Source organism: Lepidothrix coronata, unplaced genomic scaffold, assembly GCF_001604755.1.
Source record: "Lepidothrix coronata isolate B3197 unplaced genomic scaffold, Lepidothrix_coronata-1.0 Scaffold45, whole genome shotgun sequence".
NCBI lineage: Eukaryota > Metazoa > Chordata > Aves > Passeriformes > Pipridae > Lepidothrix > Lepidothrix coronata.
This window is the reverse complement of record NW_016690225.1, coordinates 3,029,160-3,048,497: the sequence shown is the minus strand read 5'-3', so window position 1 is coordinate 3,048,497 and position 19,338 is coordinate 3,029,160. Positions and strand designations below refer to the sequence as shown.

The 19,338-nt window shown below is 34.1% G+C and overlaps 1 protein-coding gene across 7 annotated transcripts in view; it reads left to right on the top strand.

Moving 5' to 3' along the window:
- CSMD1 (CUB and Sushi multiple domains 1) overlaps nt 1-19,338 on the top strand; it is a 1,090,193-nt gene that overhangs the window by 394,923 nt on the left and 675,932 nt on the right. Inside the window, exon 1 of one of the 7 annotated variants that reach the window (XM_017814558.1) lies at nt 11,175-11,219. The exons of the other annotated variants lie outside the window; for them this stretch is intronic. The gene's annotated coding sequence lies outside the window, so the exon portion shown is untranslated. Of the gene's footprint in view, nt 1-11,174; nt 11,220-19,338 lie in introns of those variants that run through there. 7 annotated transcript variants of the gene reach the window in all.

Here is a 19,338-nt window from a genome sequence, read left to right as displayed (position 1 = left end):
ACTTCAAAGTAGAATTGAATGTATTTCATTAGTTGTTGCATGAACACAAACTACATATTGTGCTTTAGGTAAAATTAAAATAAGGAGTTCTCAGAATGTAGCCGATAGTTAAAGCATTGTAATTTGCAGGAAATTGTTTTTGGTTTTTTGTAAGCTATGGTTTAGAATCAGTTTCATATCAAATGGTAATGTAGCAAGGAAACTTACTGTTTTAATCCAACCAGCAATTTATATGTTTGCTTTTCTGAATTACAGCTTGTTAACTGCAGCATATGCATTGCAAGACACAAAATCACTTTAGATAACACAATTCTCTTGTCCAAACCCAGTAATCCAGTATGCAGTTTCTCTTTTCTGAAAAATCACCTTTTCCTCTCTCGTTCTGTCTTTCATGGAGATCTTTTTGTTTGTCTTGACTTCATGGAAAATCAAAGAATGAATTTATTAATAGAATTTATTAAAAAAGAGGAACAAATCCCTCAGAAATATAATATCATTGATTGATTATGTCTCTTTATTGGAGGAAGTCTAGAGATTGCTGAGGCCTGCAATACTTGTTTTTGTTGGCAGGGCTCCCTGAAATAAGTCTTCACAATGAGTCTAGAATGTCCTGTTCATGGATTGTGCCAGCATTCGTTATCGTTTCTTAACAGGTTGTAAATCAGTACTTCATATTTTCCTCTATCCTTGATTTTTTTGGCTTGGTCGTTCATCTGTGTTTTTTCAGTATGTAGACTTTACAGTGATGTAATTTCCTGTAATTTGGTGGTATGCTTTTTGTCATTTATGAGATACAGCTTTTGTATATTTACCTTTTAGTGATAGTATAACAGCTTTATGAAACTATAAAGGATAACATTGGATTTTTATAAATAATAGTAATATTAAGAAAATATTCTGGTTTACTGGAATTTTTGAGTTAGATGAAGACAGTAATGATTGACTCTTACCATTTGATGCTTTTTTTAAATATCTAAATTGTCATAATACTTATTAACTTCTACAGCATGCAAAAGATCAAAGTAGTTCAGAAACTCCATAGCTGTTGCAATACTGAAGATGAGGATTGCTGCTATAATGAGATTAAAAGCATTACACCTGACCATTTTTAATTTTTGTCTGGATGAACAGAATTATTCAGATTTTTGTCACAATTAATAGTGAGACTGAGGGTTGTAGTGGAACCATAAAAAAGACTTTAATATGCAGAAGACCTATATATATATGAGCAGTGGACTAATTTAGGATTGTGGAGAAAGAGCAGAGGAATTTTTGGCATTTTATCTGAAAAAAAGGGAGAAAAAAAAAGAAGTTTGTTGTTGGTGCAGACTCTCCAGACAGCTGTCAAACAGCAGAAAGAGTGAGATAGCTCTCATTTTGGAAATAATATCACTAAGTTAACACATATAGTTGAGACACCAACAACGCTACTGTCAAACTACTGCTGTTGTTTCTCAGGCTACTTTGAAAAAATATTGGTCAGTTCCCTGTACGTAAATCCTGCTGTGCTTTTGAGATGCATTCAGTGATGCTGAGCTCACAGGAGACATCTGTTGAATTGGGAGCACAACACGCTGATACAGGTTAATAGAGCCCTGTGCATCCTCACTTTGGGTAATCTTGCATGCATGTGTTAGTATAAATGGGATTCCATATTTTGCTATTTATATGTAGAGAAACTAGTTTTTTCATTGTTTCAGGACATTTTGTGATGGGCAACTTGTAATAAAAATTCTGTAGACCAAATTAGTTTTTTATTGACACTCTTACAACTCATGCTTTCCCTGAGGAATGTTTTAACTTACTTTCATTCTATTCCTTTGAAGATCAGGAAGATGTATGTGCTATAACAGCCCTGAAAAAGCTAAAAACATTAACATTACTTTATATGTTCAGCATAGATACGACTGTGTTCACCCCACAGGCACTGAACTGAAATGGCTAAGCCAGGAAGAGTTACTGTAACTTGTTTTCATAGTTGATGACAAAATACAGAGAACCACTCAATTCTAACACCCGAATCATGTTCTGAAGGTGTTTCTTTTTCCCCTCTCCTGATGAAAAAGGTGTCTAGGATGACTTTGACGTTAAGTGCCTGCAACCGTTAAGGAAAAACAAGGACTTTTTTGGCCTGGAAAGAAAATGTAACTATTTCCACTGCCGAAGTATCAACCTGAGTCTTATTGCATATTTATTTACTGTATACTCCCTGCTTCCATTACCTGCCCCATTTTCATGTCGCGGTATCTGTAAGGTATCGAGTAACTCAAGATATTGGTGTCTGGCCGTGCTCTAACCACACTGCAAATTCCTGCTGTATGTTTTTGTTACACATCCATAAATTATAGCTGTACTCTGTGGACAGTAAATTTTTACTTCTACAGAATAACAATCTGTGGCAAAATGGAAAATTTTCAGTTTTCCTGGACTACATTTAATTCTATCCTTGCAATTAATTGTTAAAATTATCCTCCTACTTCTATTTTTTCTAATTAAAATTAGAAATATAATTTTCTACTTAGACTTTTTCTAATATTCTTCTAATACAATACATTTAAAAATGTGGTTTTTGTTTGTAAGAGGTTTTTATTATTTAAGAGTGACACATGTAATGCATTAACAGAGATGTTCATCCTAATTTTGAAAACATTAGCAGTCCAGTATTATAAAAAATTATTTCTTTTCACTAATTTAGATTCACAGTAACTGTGAGGTTTTTTTACCAAGCAAATACTGGCATGTACAAATAGTTAAGGAAATGCTATATTTTGTGGTCGTAGTTCTGTTTTCATGATGGTCTGTGACACATTTCTGGTTTGGTTGTTGTCTTGAGGAAACCTCTAAAGTTTTGAGGCCTTAAACTTTTAAAATTTTGGAAGTGAGTTTATTTTTTAGTGAAATGCACAGTTGTAATGCTTAATTAATATTATTAATTAAATATAAATATTATATATTAATATTTTTATAATTAATTAATGTATTAATTAATGTACTTCATCTCTTAAAAAACAGTCATGCCAGCCCAGGTGTAAAATGTTTTACGGTATGTAAAAGTGGTTTTGATCACCAACAGAAAACACAGTGAGTGTTGTTATGCAAAACTGTGATCTGGGATTTTTTCAGTGGAAGTAAAAAGATTGAATCTGGATCCATTCCCAAGAAACACTTTGAAGTCTTGGAGTCCATTGCAACCCAAGTTGTATGTCAACTTTTCAACAGCTGACTAGTAAGATTAATAATAGAACAAAAAGCATAATCAGAGGAAGTACATTAGTAGGAAAGAAAAGTTTAAAACATAGGGTAATAGGAAAGTAAAATAAATTCCCCACTTTTGAGAAATAGATTTCTAGTTTTCTACTAGCTGTTTCTAGAAGCTGAGTGCAGGTATATTTTATCTGTTCCATTCTACCTCATTAAGACCATTTTTATGATGGTTAAGGGGTAAATAGAGATGAAAGAAAACTTAGTAAACCAAAGAAACTGAAGCAAGATAAAGTTCTCATACTATATAAATGTCAGTGGTTTTAAACCTTCCTAAATCCTCACTTAATTGTTTAGCTTTTATTTACAATTCATTAATTTGTCTAGCAGGTATTCTCCTGTCTGATTTTACAGACCATTTGATATCTGGTAATGTATACATATTGTATATGATGTAATTACATATATATAGATATATATGTATATTTAAGAGGAATATATGTATATATCCCACTTACAGTCCAGAAGAGTAGAAAGCAACAATTATTTACTGTGTCTCCCACAAGACCATGGGTCTCATAACATTAATTGTACACTCAGCAAAGAAGTTTTTGGAATATATCATAGAATGGTTTGGATGGAAGGAACCCTAAAGATTAACTAGTTCCAACCCCTTGCCATGAGCAGGGACACCTTCCACTAAACCAGATTGCTCGAAGCTCCATCCAACCTAGCCTTGAACACTTCCAGGGATGAGGTATCCAAAACCTCTCTGGGCAACCTGTTCCAGTGCCCAACCACCCTTACAGTAAAGAATTTCTTACTAATATCTGTTTTAAACCTACTCTCTTTCAGTTTAAAGCTATTCCCCCTTGTCCTGTCATGACATGTCCTTGTAAAAAGTCCCTCTCCAGCTGTATTGTAGCCCTCCTTTAGGTACTAAAAGGTACTCTGAGGTCTCCCCAGAACCATTTTTTCTCCAGGCTGAACAACCCCATCTCTCAACCTGTCTTCACTGGAGAGGTGCTCCAACCCTCTGACCATCTTTGTGGCCTCCTGTTGATTCACTCATGCAGGTCCATGTCCTTTTTATATTACAGCCCCCAGGGCTGGCGACAGCACTCCAGGTGGGGGCTCACAAATAGGGAAAACAAAAGAAGGGAAGAAAAAGATGTACAATACAAGAAGAGAGCAGCAGACTCGAGAGTCTAATCTTCAGAAGTAATAGAGAATGAGAGAGGGATCCAGAGGAGACTGCACAAATCTTTGCAACATACTAAGCCATGGAGTTGTACACCAGCAGTCCTGAGAGACAGGATAGGTTCTGCATGGTTATAAACATATTTCTGCATCAGTCTCAGTTCTGAGTTATCTTGTTGGAGAAGTCCCAGGTTCTGGTCTCTGTGGTAGTAAAACCTTTCTCCAGAAATTACTGTTTATCAGCCCAGGGGTACTTGGTTTAAAGAAAAAGTACAGAAAGTCCTGTACAGAATTAGATAAAAATTCTGGTTCACTTAGTGCTTTGTCACAGTTTATTTCAGGAGGGGTGAGTGTGTGTGTGAAAACAGAGAAAGAATAGCATCTTGGGTGAATGAAATTTATGTATAATTGACAGCATATGTCTTCAGTTACTGTAGCTGAATAACTTTTGTAACAGTTATATCATGGAATGCACATTTTCAAATGTGAGACTTCTATGGAGCTCTTATTTTTCTTATTTTGTAGCCTTTCATATTATTGACTGGTGTGACAGAAGAAGTAGTGAATCAATTATTTCTACATAAATATACTTTCATTTACATTTCAGTCTTAAATAAAGTATTTATAATGAACGAATTCTGGAAGATGTTATCATACTTTTTTATTCATAATAAGAACAGAAACATAGAAGTGAATATTATGGAAATGTTGTTTAAAGTTCTGTTCTCAAGGCTTGTACATTCAGAATAACTCTGTAAAGCTTGCACATTGGGAATTGGTCAAAAATTTCATGTATTACTTTGGGTTTTTCTTTTTCCAAAACAAACCATGCATTCTCAGTTTAGTGTTGAGATTAAAGGAGAGTGATGAATGATACAATATGTGTTAAAAGGTACTTATTTTAGCTAAAACAGTAGTGTATGACATTTAAAGATCTTGAGTTTGAAGGCTTGGACTCTGCTAATGCCTTGCTTCATAAATAAGAGGAACTCTAGTGTACATCAAGCATTAAATAGGGTGCTGAAAATGTATGGTTTTTTTTTTCTATCACAGAAAAAAAAAATTTCTTCGAATTGCTCCAAATTGATAGTTCAAAGTGAAGATAGCACTAATTTTATTCATTGCCTTATGATTATTGTAATCACAATGGTGATTTCAACTGAATTCCTGACATCTCAGCGTAGGATTCCCCTATTCCAACCGTTAGTGACCTGAAGCAGAAAAAAAGAAGGTAGAGTCACTTGTTTGTCTATTGATTCCAGACCACATGTAGTTCAAGTAGTAACATGTGATTTTCACTTCCAATGTGCATACTGTATACATGCCTTTTCTCCAGTTTTTAACAGTTTTAACAAGTTACATTTGTAATTGATGTTCTAACACAGGGGCTTGAGTTGATCATATTACCTGATAAAACTTCCTGTCTGGTTTGTTTTCTCTTAGTGGTATGCTTAAATAATATTAACTTGCATGCATATCTTGGCACATTTGAACTTTTTGGTCTTCTGTGAACCATTCCAGTAACTTGTTAATTCCACTAAAAAATATGGCAATTTACAGACAGTTATTTGCAAACAAAATGAGAGTCACCAGTCAACACAGTGTAAGACTGTATAACTTCTAACACAGATGCCAAAACAGTAGTAAAAAAAAGGAAACCATATTTTAGAAACTCTTGACTTCAAAAGCTTATTTAGAATTTAGATTACTTACAGGAAAAATGCTTTAACTTCTAAAACTGCAGTGATGTTGGTTTGAAACTTTATAATAAAGAAAAAGTCTGTTATCAGTTTTATTTTCTTTTCCAAAGTAAAGAAGACTCTTACAAAAGTAGTAAATAATGTTAGCTCAAGATGGTCAGCAAGTGCAGCTTCAGATGCTGTACAAATGCAAACATAACACACAAGAATAGACTATTGTTCTTTGTATCTGAAAGTGCAAGATAAATGCTTAGTACATTAGGAAAAGAACTGGCTGAGCTGTAGAATTTTTATTTTTTATTATTATTATCATAGCTCTCAGTCTCTCTAAAACTACAAATAGATAATCAAAGTTTTATTTCTTTACATGTGTTCAGAGGAATGGAATTTGTATAAACTTGTTCATACTATCTGTGAAGATATTCATTTTAAGTTTTATCCTTAGGAACAAACTTTTTATTTTGTCCTCCACATTGGTAACTTTGAATCTGTGCAAGAGTTTCAAACACATTCAGCGAAATTTTGGTCCAGTTTTGGCCCCACCTTGTGGGCTGCTATGAAGAGCATTTCCTGCAGCTCAGCCAGACCTAGTACAGTGTTCCATATATGAAAAAGAAGAAAAAGTAACCCCCCTAATTACTGTCCCTTATTTAATGTGAGCCCAATTCTGTATTTTTTTGGCCAGTCAGTCAGCCATGTACATACTCCAGAACCGAACCCAGGAGCTGTGGGGGATGAAGAGCAGTTGAGGAAGGGACTCCTAGGAGACAGTGTATTAGAGCTGTAAGTAAGAATGCAGAGATGTCAGGCAAATACAAAGACCTTATTCTACTTCGCAACTTCAGCATAAAATTTCTCGCGTGGATATGAGGTTTCAAAATTGCAGAATTTTAGGAAGTGTACTTTATATTTTGAGCGTACATGTAGTATTCCCTTTTTCAAATCATTCGTGTTATAACTGATGAATTAATTTAAATCAATGGGATTATTAAACAAACTGATCGTTTGTATTTATCAAGACAGGAAACAAAATAGGCTAAAATGATTTAACAGCTTGTTCCCTCTAAGGCAGAAGTTCTGCTTGCCCGACTTCAAAGGGACTGCACCTTCCCATGCATAAATCATGCTTACTCTTTCAATGTCGTTCTGTGTGCCAATCCAATAGGATGCTAAGCTAGCAGAATTCTGAAGTGTGTTGTGTTGGGTCCATCACAATGAAGAACTGAATGGCCAGGAGCTCACAAATCTGGACTGACCCTTTAGTATCAACAGACTGTTAGGATGGTCTGTGTGTAGATGAGTTTATTTAAGCCTTCTTTCTCTAGTGTACAGATGAACTAGCAATGCCAGGAAAACAAATTGCAAGATTTCTGAGGAGTAGGGTTAACAGAAAAAGCTATACAATGAGATGGCTGGATAGAAGGGTGAAATTACAGCCACACTTAGATGTCTGAAACAGCCAGAGTCGCTCTGTACAGTCAGGAGAGAGAGAGGGGTCCCTCCAGAGGGTGATTTGAATCAGATACATTAAGATCCTCTCAAGTATGCACATTATGATAAAAATTACTCTCTAAAGAAAACTACCTCTCTTTTGCTGATCCAGGGAGCTTAAGAAGACTAACCTAACTTAAGTATCTAAAAAGTTGGCCTGTGTGATATGCTTTCCAATGTTTCTGAAAAATTTCAAACTGAATAAAATTATAGCTCATAGGCAAAGAATAGAAAATCAGAGTCTGATGAATAGATGTTCAGGAGAGTAAAGATATCCAAATTAATATCCAAAAGCACAAAGAAAAAGAAATTCAATAATCTTAAAACACATACTTTCCTTGTGCCAAGTAAATGTGGTCAGAGAATTAATTTTTCCAAGGCAGTGCAGCCGCAGGCATTTCTTTACCTGAAGATATTGTTGGAGTCCTTTGACATCATTAGCGTTTTTACTCTTTTTCTACTGGAGATTTAACCTAATCATACACTTACATTGCTGTAAAAGGAATAGGTAGGAAATCTTTATCATTCTGCAGTTTTAACCCTGATCATCTCACTATGATGACTGACAGGAGACATAACTGACCACTCATGAAAAATGGTCTTTTATTCTGGTCATGTGTAAAATGGCTTAATTGCCACTTAGCAACAAAGAAGTGAGGTTGAAGTTGCCAACAACTTTGCTGATTTGGAAAAAATTAAAATCTGTAATTTGCACTGTAAAATATGGCAGAAGAGTTTTAATAATTTAATTAAAGCTTTTTCAAACTAACTGCATATTTTTACACTCCCTGTGTTCTGTGCTTCAAAGACTTGTAAAGCAGATGTTTTGAAAGATGGTAGCAGTAATCAATAACTGTAAAATAGAAGAGCCCTATGAAGAAGATCAAACTACTTTACATAAGATGTGACTGCAGCAAGGTTTACTTCCCTTTGTTTCATAGATACTATGTTCCAAAGAAGTTTGGAATAAATTAGCTTGTTAGCAATCATACAATAGCAATGTTAGAATTACTAGTTATAAGCATTATCAGTGGTTTTTTTCATCAAATGAAGTTAAATATCTTAGCAAAGAGAAAATAATTTGATCACAGGTACCAAAACTAAGATCTTTTGAGTCTTAATGCTATTGCTTTGAAAACCACATCTTAAATTCCTTTCTTTTGTTTTCTGCAGATAAAGCTAGGAAAAAATACTCATTTTCTACATCTTCACAGATTTCCCAAATGTAATTAATGAATATTTGATACACAGAAGGACTATTCCAGCAGAAAAAAAACCTTTAAAATACATCAGCTAAATCAGCTAAAGATTCTGTAATGTTTCTGGGTCTCTGTCCTTGCATAGAGCAGATTATGAAATTAAAATTTAGTCCAGATATTTGCCTTTAATATTTTTTATTTCTTTTATCAAAGTTTATCCTCTTCTTCCTTGGAATTAAGTCATAATGCAGAATTTAGGATAATATATCTTCCTATTTATTTTTCAGTACTCAAAACAATCAGCCACAGAAAAAACTTCCAGGTTGTAACCAGCCATTCTCTAGTGGACATCAGTCTCAAGCCAGGATGAGGCAGGTTGATTCCTAAATAAGAGCACGTAACAGTTTCATGGCGCAGTCAGCAAAGAAGGACAGGTGTCTAATTTGGATGACTTAGATCATAGAGATCAATCATAGTGTTTACAGGAATTAAGGTAAATACCTAAACTATCATCCTAAGCCCTGCTTTACATAGGCCTTTTAGGTGGAAAACAATGGCTGTTTCAGATCTTTCTTTACACATGAAACTAAACAGGCTTGAGTTTATTTCAAAGGTTTTCAGGTTTTTTTACAACAATGGAAGAACAGTTCTAACTATTATTTTGATGTCTTCAACTTTGAAAATACTATTTTTTCATATGAATCTCTTTTGGCAAAGACACAACAGCTGGTCTTTTTATTTATTTTTTTTTAATTTTTAACTTTGTTTACGTAAGTCCACATGCTTGTCACTATTTAAAAATGTCACTGGAGCATACTGGGAAAGCATTTGAGAGAGGAATACCTTGGGAGTCTATATAGCTCTAGAAATGTAGAGATCAAAAAAGCAGAAAAGCACAATATTTTATTTGCAAGGATTTTAATTAGACCTACTACCTGGACAGTCAATTTCTTATTCTTTTGGAGTTAACCAAGTGGTAATAATTAAACCTCACAATTCCATTATCTGCTCATCTGCTTTCTGTCCTAGAATGCATATGAGTTTCCAGAATATACCAATCTGAAATACATCAGATGATTGGAAATTAATGAATATGGCTTTCTGAGACGATCTTACTCCAATTCACAGAAGATAACAAATATACTTAATCCTGTAAAATAAGACTGCAAGGGAACTGAAGAAGTTATCTAGGCCTTTTCATGACCCAAGGAACACCACTAAATGTATGTGCAAGAAAATGCTCACCTAACTTTAAATTCACAGTCTACTCAATACTTTTGAATCTTGTCTGTATGGACGGATCTTCTATTATCTTATTATTGTTATCATAATTTATACCTAATTATTTCTGTTCTGATTGCACCCACACACAGTAGAGAACATATTTCCTATGTGATTCATATTTCCTATGTTTCTGGAAATTGTGAAGTCTTCCATCAGAACTGCCTGCTTTGAGACCTGTAACCACATTAATTCATTTTTTAAATTGTATTTTGTAAAGCCAGTAGACTTTTTCTGATTTTTCAGTGACAATCCCATGTTAAACAATGTCAAGGCCATATTAGAGCAAAAATAGAGGGAATTTACTGTTTGTTTCCTGCTTAAAAAGATTTTTGCTCTCTGCACTGTTCCTTGGAAGTAGAGAATGAGTAATAAAGGCATATAGTCTGTGGATAAGTATTGTCAGATTGCTGCAGAGAGCAGTGCAAGGAACAGTGCTAAGAGGTGACTGAGTCAGGGCTCAAGCCAGGGTGCTGAGCTGTGAAGTGGGACAGAGAAGAGAATAGAACTGCAGTCATGAAACACAGAGAACTGAAGCTGGAGGCAGCCTGTTGTACTTAGGAGTTGTACTGTGCCCTGTCAGAGTAAACTCCTTGAATCCTACAGAGAGGTATTGCTATACCTCCTGGCAATTGTGAGATTCATCTCTCTCTCTTGATTCCTGCACTGTGCTAACAAAGCAATCCTTACCGAGGCTCCATCTTTTACCATCTGCTCTGCTTCTTTCTTTATTCTCTACTGCACTCTCAGGGAGATGCTGACAGCATTTCACAGAAACACTCAGAGAAATGCTTCTCTGACCAGGGTTGAAAATGAAAGGAGGGGTTTTGAATTGGTGCTGGAGAGTAGAGAACTGTCATGTTAGCATTGAGTTACTGCAACATACCTGAAGTTAAATCATTTCATTTTATAGCAGGCTTTCTAAAAGGATTCATTTAAACAGAAATCTGTAAGCAGAAATGGATAGATTTAATGAAAGCAGGATATTTATACTTTTGTTCTTTCTACACAGCATTTTTTCTCTCTTCGGTGTTCACAGGGGAAGCTGTCAAATCCTTTGATGGGAGATCACTTACTGGAGAAAATGCAGGACATTATGCTAGAAGGAAACACCTCCCTTACTAATCTGAACACATACTGTGGCAGGGTAAATACAAGAGGTTATTCAGTCTTCTAGATGAGACCAAAGTAGTAGAGTACTAAATGTTTGTGAGAAAACTATTGAAGTTTTCTGAAAAGTAAGGAACCTGTTTCCCTCCAGATTACAATTATAGCAACTTGCACTGTGGGCCCCCTGCCTAATTTTTTTTTTGTATGTGCCTGTCTCATTTTCTTCTTGTCTTAAAAAAAGTATAGTATCAATACAAGTTTAAAGATAATTGCTATATTTGTCTTTATGTGTAGCTCTATATTTATAAGGGTGGAGTGATTTTTGAATTGGTTTGAATTTATACAGCACTTAAAAGTTCCCATAGAAAGCTGGTGCTGAAAAGTGTTAGCTATTATGATTGCAAAACCTGGGAAAAATGGCACAAATTTTGTGTCTTCATTTTTTTTCCCTGTTTTAATTTTTAAATTGAGGAAACCAGAAAGCAAAATGGTGAGATATTCAAAAGAATCCTGAAATGGCAGTCTTTTATTCAAAGTGGTGTCATACTCATTGGAATCTAGAGTAGTGAATTTATTGACATGATAAAAACACTGAAATCTGGTTTACTGATGAGTGTTAGCAGTAAGATATGGAACAAACAACAAGTGCATCTCCCCTGTGGCATGACAAAGACTATGAAGTTGAAGTTTTATCTACCAGATGTGGGCCATATCCTAGCATAAACAGTCTTTGGTGGAAATATCACCATAATATTGTTCTGCAACTATTTTTAAAAAAAATATCCATCTGCATTAAAGAAATTTATTGGGTTTTCCCTATAATCTATGTATGTGTGTGTGAGTTTGGAAAGGTCGGTTTTGTGCCTGTGCACAAGTAAGAAAAAAAAATGCTAGAAAAAATTAACTTTTGGGTTGTTGCAGATTATGGAAATTGAAAATTTTTCAAAATTTTCCAAAATTTTCGTTTTAATTTCTTAACACTATACTTACATTTTGAGCAGTTTTTTATAGATCTCATGTCATATAAAAGAAAATCCTTTCTGTCTAGAAAATAGTAACCTTCGATTTTCTTATGAAAAATTGTCATTTAAGGTATTTTCAGAACTCTTGATTCTGTGTAGCCTCAAAATTTGGATTTGTTAACTCTCTCTTTCCCTTATGAGGCAGAGGAATCTTGCAGTAAGTCTTTAAATATGTAGTAATGTGTCTTTCATTTTTCTAGAAACACTTCTGAGGTTTGAATCATCTAAAATGTTGGTAAATACGCTTGCTGATGATTATGTCTTAAATCTTTCTATATTTGCATCTACAATACCTGTGACAGAAGAATTCAAGCTAAAAATAGCCAACGGATATTAGGAGTGCTGCTAAAGGAGATATATCTGACTGTGGAACATGGTCATTGCAGATTGTTGATTATGTGTGCTCAGAAAGACACTTCCTATAAAAAGATGCTGTGAAACAATTTCAGAAACTATAAAACTGTTTAGTCAAAGCACATTTCTTTGTGTCAGCATTTAGACACAGAGTTCCTCATGGATCCTCTTTCTATTGCAAAACAGTTGTAAAAAGGAAGCCATCTTTTCCAATAGTAGCAAGTTTCTTAGATGTACAAGCATCATGGAGAAAAACAGAAGACATGCTACTTTAATGGTATGAACTTCTCTAAAATCCTACAAAGGCAGAAAAGTTCAGGTCATCAGGCTATGGGGTGTACAGCAACTCTTTACATATTTTCACATGCAGAGATTTATGTGCTATTTGTCACAATACTTTCTCTAGATAAACAAGTTACTTAAATTACCTATTTCTTCTCCAGATCAAAAACTGGTTGCTGTGCCCAAGTAATGCTACTGTTCCTCAGAGGGGTAGCATTACATTATTTAGGGACTGAATGAAGCAGCATTTGCTCCTCAAAGGACTGTCTCTCACCTTATGACATGGGGAAAGAAGAGAAAGAAGGTTATTCTTTACAGAAAAATATTCTATTTTGCCTTCAATGTCAAAATACTGGTGAATTTATAAAAACAGGAAATAAAAAATGAAGGGAAAAATATTGAATTGTCATTTAAAACTATCAAATCAGACTGTTTACTGTTTGTCTTTCCTTTCTTCTTGTTAGCCTCATGCTTTCTTAATAGCCAAGACAGTTGAAATGGAAACTTTATAGTAAGTGGAATATGTTAGAATTTAGATTAGAACTTCTTAACTTTTCTGTGTAGTGGATTGTTCAGTAACATTCAAATTCTGCTGCTAAGAAAAGGACTCTATAATGTGGTTTGGATTTTTGTTTTCAGTTTATCATATTCTGTACCTTAGTCAACCCAAAATATGTTTTCATTTCAGATTGAATTTCTTTTCTTCTTCTAGTTTATGTGAACTGAAGACAATGACAGGAGTGATGGAGAAAAAATAAATGTGAACATAATGTAAAGTACAGCTTCTGATGAAACTGATTCTTACGTATTTTGTCTCTGTAGTTCAAACAAAAACTTCATATTTTTCTCTTCCTTTGGAGAACTTTCTGGTATGTTGAAGCACAATTTATTTCTAAATCCTCAATAGGTGATTAAAATTAGTCCAATATGGACTGCAATAACCTAGGGACTGTCTAACCCTCAACACCTGCTTTGGCACTGTTTCTGTAATTGATCCCTGGAGAGTGTGCATCTGGAAAGCTAAACCACGAAACATGACAATTCTCAGTACTAAGGTTTGGAAGAACAAATAATTGGGTTTGGAACCAATTATCTCTAATTACTTTCTTAGAATCAAGATGACACTGGCAGCTGTGTGAGTCAGAGTAGACCATGAAGCCCACACGAGCACAGTACTGCCTGATGTATCATAAGAACAGAGACCATGTAAAGCTAGCAGTGACTTGCCTCCCAGTCCTTCCATCCGTGCCTGCAGACCGTAGTTTTGGTCACTGTGTTTGGTTTCATGAAAAAAACACTAAATTAGTTTTCTATTCATTCAGCTGTTCAGAAGTATTGCAAAAATATAAAATATTCAGATGTAGCAAGGTAGATTTTTTTTAAATGAATACACCAACTGTAAATTTTGTCAAAATAGTTCTTATTGTCAAGGATACTAGAGGAGGGGAAGAAAAAAATAGAAGGAGAGAAAAATGTGTCTGGAACTAAAGACAAAAGACTCAGTTTTGGATCACTCACATGAGTAATCTAATTATAGGCAAGAACTTAAACCAGGTCCTCTCTGAAAAACAGATCACTGCAGAATCTCCTGCATGTTATTACATGAATATCTCCTCTGCATAAATAATTCAGTCTTCTGTGGTTGGAGAGTGTACGGTGGGTTCTGTCTCTATTTTGTACTTGAGACAGTTCCTACAAAGTTTAAGTCATTGCTTCATGTTTTCACTTTACTCTAAAGAGTTTGAATTATCAAGGCCAAGACTAATCATGGAATGAATAAATTTTTTGAAAGAACAGTTCATCCCAGTTTTGAATCCATAGTGAGATAGACTAACCTATATGGCTTTTACCATACACAGACGCAAATAAAAATAGAACCTTACCTTGGGAAGGAAAACTGAAACCTGATAGTGTTTCACTGATTGGGAACACATAGACAGTTTGTCATCTGAACAAGCGTACTGCCAAATCACTTCTGCCCTAGTAACGATAGCACAAGTTTTTATGTAGTCTATTAAGAAGGTGGCCAAGTTCTAGAACAAAATATTTGAGTGACCATATTACTCAGCTGGTTAAGTCTCACATAGAACTGTAATTTTATGAAACTGTCTTACAGTGTCATTGGGATAGTATAAAAATCATCTTGGCTGCCTGGTATTTTTTTGGCTGCCTGCCATACAAAATTATTATTGATTTTCACAATATTTTAATTGGCATGCAAACATTGCCATTTGTCACTCATACTCTTCAAGAGTAAGAACAAGTAGAAGGTATATTTTTGCAAATTATTTGTCTCTTAAAATGTAGTCATTACTTTTACACAACACCTATCATATTTGTGAGAATCACATCTGATTTCATAATCAGGCACAAAATTAAGTATTTCATTACCAGGAATTAAGTGAGGAAAAATGTTAGAAGTTTATTTTTTGTTTGATTGGGTTTGTTTGTTTGTTTGTTTGTTTGTTTTTTATGGGTGGTTTTTTTTTAATTCTAATTCTAGAGGAAAACAAAGTAGAAATTCATTCAGTCAAAACTGAAACAATACCAAGGAAAAGTCTTACTCTGCCTTAAATCTCTGAGTTTCTGAAAAAATTTGCTTTGGGCTTAGTCACACAGTTGTGAATGTAAAATATTGGGAACCTTAGCTGAAACATCTTATGACAGTGCGCTGCTAACACTTGTTATGATTTTGAGTGCCTGAAGCCAGTTTAACAGCACTGTGGCCTTTCTATCACTAGTTGTCTAGTCTTAAAAGTCAGTCTGTAAAGAAAACTTCCAAACAGAAGAACAATCAAATACACTCTTATTTATCTTGTTTGGCATTGTTTTGCCTTCAACAAACTGAAAGCAGTCAGTGGCTGCATCTTTATTGTTATGTGGTCATGTGTGTTATGTGGTTCTTTTCCTTTTTATGCACAAACATGTCCTTTTCCCAAAAAAAAAAAAAAAAAGCTGCTTTTCTAACCAGATACAGAAAGTCATAAAATACTGAAATTTGGGGTAAACTACTTGATACAGACATAACACTCTTCCTTAGATTTTAATTTTGCTCATGTAGAATTTACCATGTTCCTTCTAGATGGCTAATGTGATCTTGTGAGAATTGCTAATAAGATCTTCATTATTTATTATATTACCCATTATGACACTTTTCTTGATCACAGGGACTTGACTGATGATTTTACTGATGTGACTAGTCAGGTGTTGTTCACAGTTACATTATACAGTGCATGATCCAAATTGATCCTGGAATTGTAGACATTTGCTCAGTGTCTTCTTAAGAGAACTATTCAAAATAAACAGTATTATTATTTTAGTAATAGATAGAAACTTGTCAGAGGTATTTTTCCTGAATCTTTTCTTCCTAAAAGTTTAATCCCATTCCTCTCCACAATTATATCAGAAATATATATCATATATTTTTTCCAAAACAAGTTTGTTATTTATCCTAGTCAAAAGAGTGTTTCTTCTGAAAACTAGGGTTTAAAAAGCAGATGACTCATAAATTTACATGCAATGCATTTCTTAATAAAAATACGTATTTCATGATATCTTTAGATTTTACATGATCTTTTTATCATTGCTCCTTTAGTTAGTCCTGTTGTCTTCTTAACTTTTCTTTGAATGTTTTTATAGAAGCTTTTGCATAGGTAAAAGTAGGTGCAAATTAGTAGATTTCTGTTTACCTTTTGGAATTATAAATACATTTAGACCAAGGTAAAACAAGACCAGAAGCTTTTATGTCAGCAATACTCTATTTTAGTAGGTAAAATAGCTAAGAATAATAGAATTTAGAAAGCCAAATAAAAATGGGACATGAACTGCAGTACTTCCTTTGATTGTTGTTCACTTTGAATTTGTCTTTGCACCTTGACTTGCCTTCAATAAGTTTGTTAAAAAAAAATCAGTAAATGAAATTCATGTATGTCTATCATTTAGGATCTTGATAAAGTATCTTAGGGTGATGTTCATAGTATATCTCTGAGAAATTACTATTAGATTTTAGTTTTGAACTCTATAAAAAACCTTATTTTAATGTTTATAGAGTTGCATTACAACCACATAAATTGTCACTCATGTTTTTGAAGCATGACTGGACTACATTTTCACTGAAATCACCTCAAGGAGAGTGTTTCAGGTTTGTCTGGCTTATAATTAATCCAGAGAAGATAATTAAATAAGTATCCATTTCCCCAAAAAATTACAAGGTTAGAGATGCTTTCTTCCTCAATAGTAACTATTAATATTTTTAGGGGACATGATGTTTCAAATCAACAGATAAGCCTAGAGATGCTGCAGAGAGCTTATGGCAAAGAAAGATATATCTGTCTGCCAGGTTATGACCACATTCTACATACAACCAATATCAATCTAACAGCATTGCTGAATACTAACCCCTTTAAATGGCCAACTACACTTATACTGTATTTAATTACTTTACAACTAATTCTGTTGCATTTGCAAAATTAGACGTTTCCAACACTCTTACTGAGACAGTTTTGATGTAGTATGGTATTTAGTGATACATTTATATAGATAGGGCTCAGCCCTACACCCTGAGACTCCCTTCTGACTCTGGATAATTACATTTGTTTTTGGACAAAGTTATTTTACTTTAGCCTTGATTCCTTCCCCTAATCCTAATTAGGCATAGTTTCTCATTTTATTAAGAGACAGATTGACTACAAAATCAACAAAGTGACTCATTTTTTGTGTATCTTTGCATTTGGATAGTTTTCATTCCCGTTCTGGTTCCCATTGGAAGATTCAGCCAGCTTGAAAGGCCAGAGAGGGACCTCCTGCTCACAAGTTCTTTGGCATGAGAAGGTGTTTGTGTTAGCATACATGTGCAATCTCAGCAAACCGAAGAGAGACTTTCTGTTTTAAATACCAGGATTATGGTTATCTCTTCAGAGTCAGACTATCAAAGAAAGTAGAGAAAAAAGACCTAGGGACTGAGTTTTAATCCGATGATTCTTAGGGGGGTACTGAAACTTCCACAGGTTTATATATGATAGGAGTTTTTAATTACAGATTCTTTGTTAGTCCTTTTATTTATATCTTCTTCAGATAGTCCAACATCTTGCCTAATTAGCACAATACTTCACAGTATAAAGAAAACATATATAAGAAGGTTACCAATCTTTTGCAGTTAAAAAAAAAAGAAAAAAAAAGGAACATTAACCTTCTTCCTTTTTCTGTCTTTCTCCTGACCTATTTTATCCAGTTCTTACAGGACAGTAACTTTGAAAGAGGTCTGTGTGTTGTGCTTTTAAAGGAAAAGATTAAATCTTTCCATCCCTTGTTGGGATGAACTGATCTTGGTCACCAATGTAGGCAGTAATGAAGTATAGCACTACTTCTTTCTTTCCCATCTTTCATAGTATTATATTATCTTCCTGATGACAAGTGTTCTGATTTCAGGGGAAAAGAAGCTGACAGCATTTTGAAGTCTTTTCTCACACACTCAGAAATGCATATGCAGCTAAATTATACTAGGCTCAGGTGCAGCAAGGGGTTAAATTCTCTCTCTGCATTTGCTGACAACTTAAGTAGAAAATGTTATTTTTCCCAAACCAGAGGTGTATTGAGTGCTTCTGAGATCATTTGTTATGCCTGTTAGTATAAGAAATTAAATTCATTGTTGTTATGGTAGGATAAATGAGAGCAGAAATTTGCCAGTTCTCCATAAATTGAACTGTGCTCTTATATAGCATAGAATATCTCATGAGAACAATGATTTAATATTCTTCTTGTTCTTTGATAGTAATGTTCACAAGAAATGAGTCTAGATGATCAGGTGAAGGTGTGTGGAGAAGACACAGGCTGATAGCAACCAGTCATGGTCAGGTTAAACTTCTGTATTTAACAAACCTGCAAACGACTCAATGAATTGGATGCTTGGATGTAGTTAACACTTTGTGTTCATGTTTATAAAAAGTAGACCAGTCACTCAATGGAAAAAGACAGAGTTATGTATCTTAAATTTAACTATTTGTACTGCATTGCACTAGGAAATAGATTGTATATTTCCTTTGAATAATTTAAAAAATAGTAAAGTATATTTGTAACTAGCATTCATTGAGTCACCCTAAGTGGATACTTAGAATAATTTTTAAAGTTATGTTTTCTAGATAACGTGGAATGAAAAAATATGCAACATGGCGAAATAAAATGCATGTAAAAAATAATTCAACTAGAAGTTCTCTTTTTACTATGTCTTTAGAATTTCAGGAAAAAAATGAAAATTGTTCAAATGTTAGTATAGCTCCTTTTGTCAGGTTGTTGTGAATATTCCATCTGTGCTCAAATGATAGCATTTAGGGGGTAAATTTATTTAGGTGTAAAGGGAACACTAAAATGCAACAAAAATCCTTACCAACTCCTTGAAAATGCAAATAAATGCATACATGTAGTTTCAACAGCTTTCTTAGTTAAACATAACAGAAATGTTTCCATATTTTTGATTTAGATTCAAGATTTTTATTCCATTCT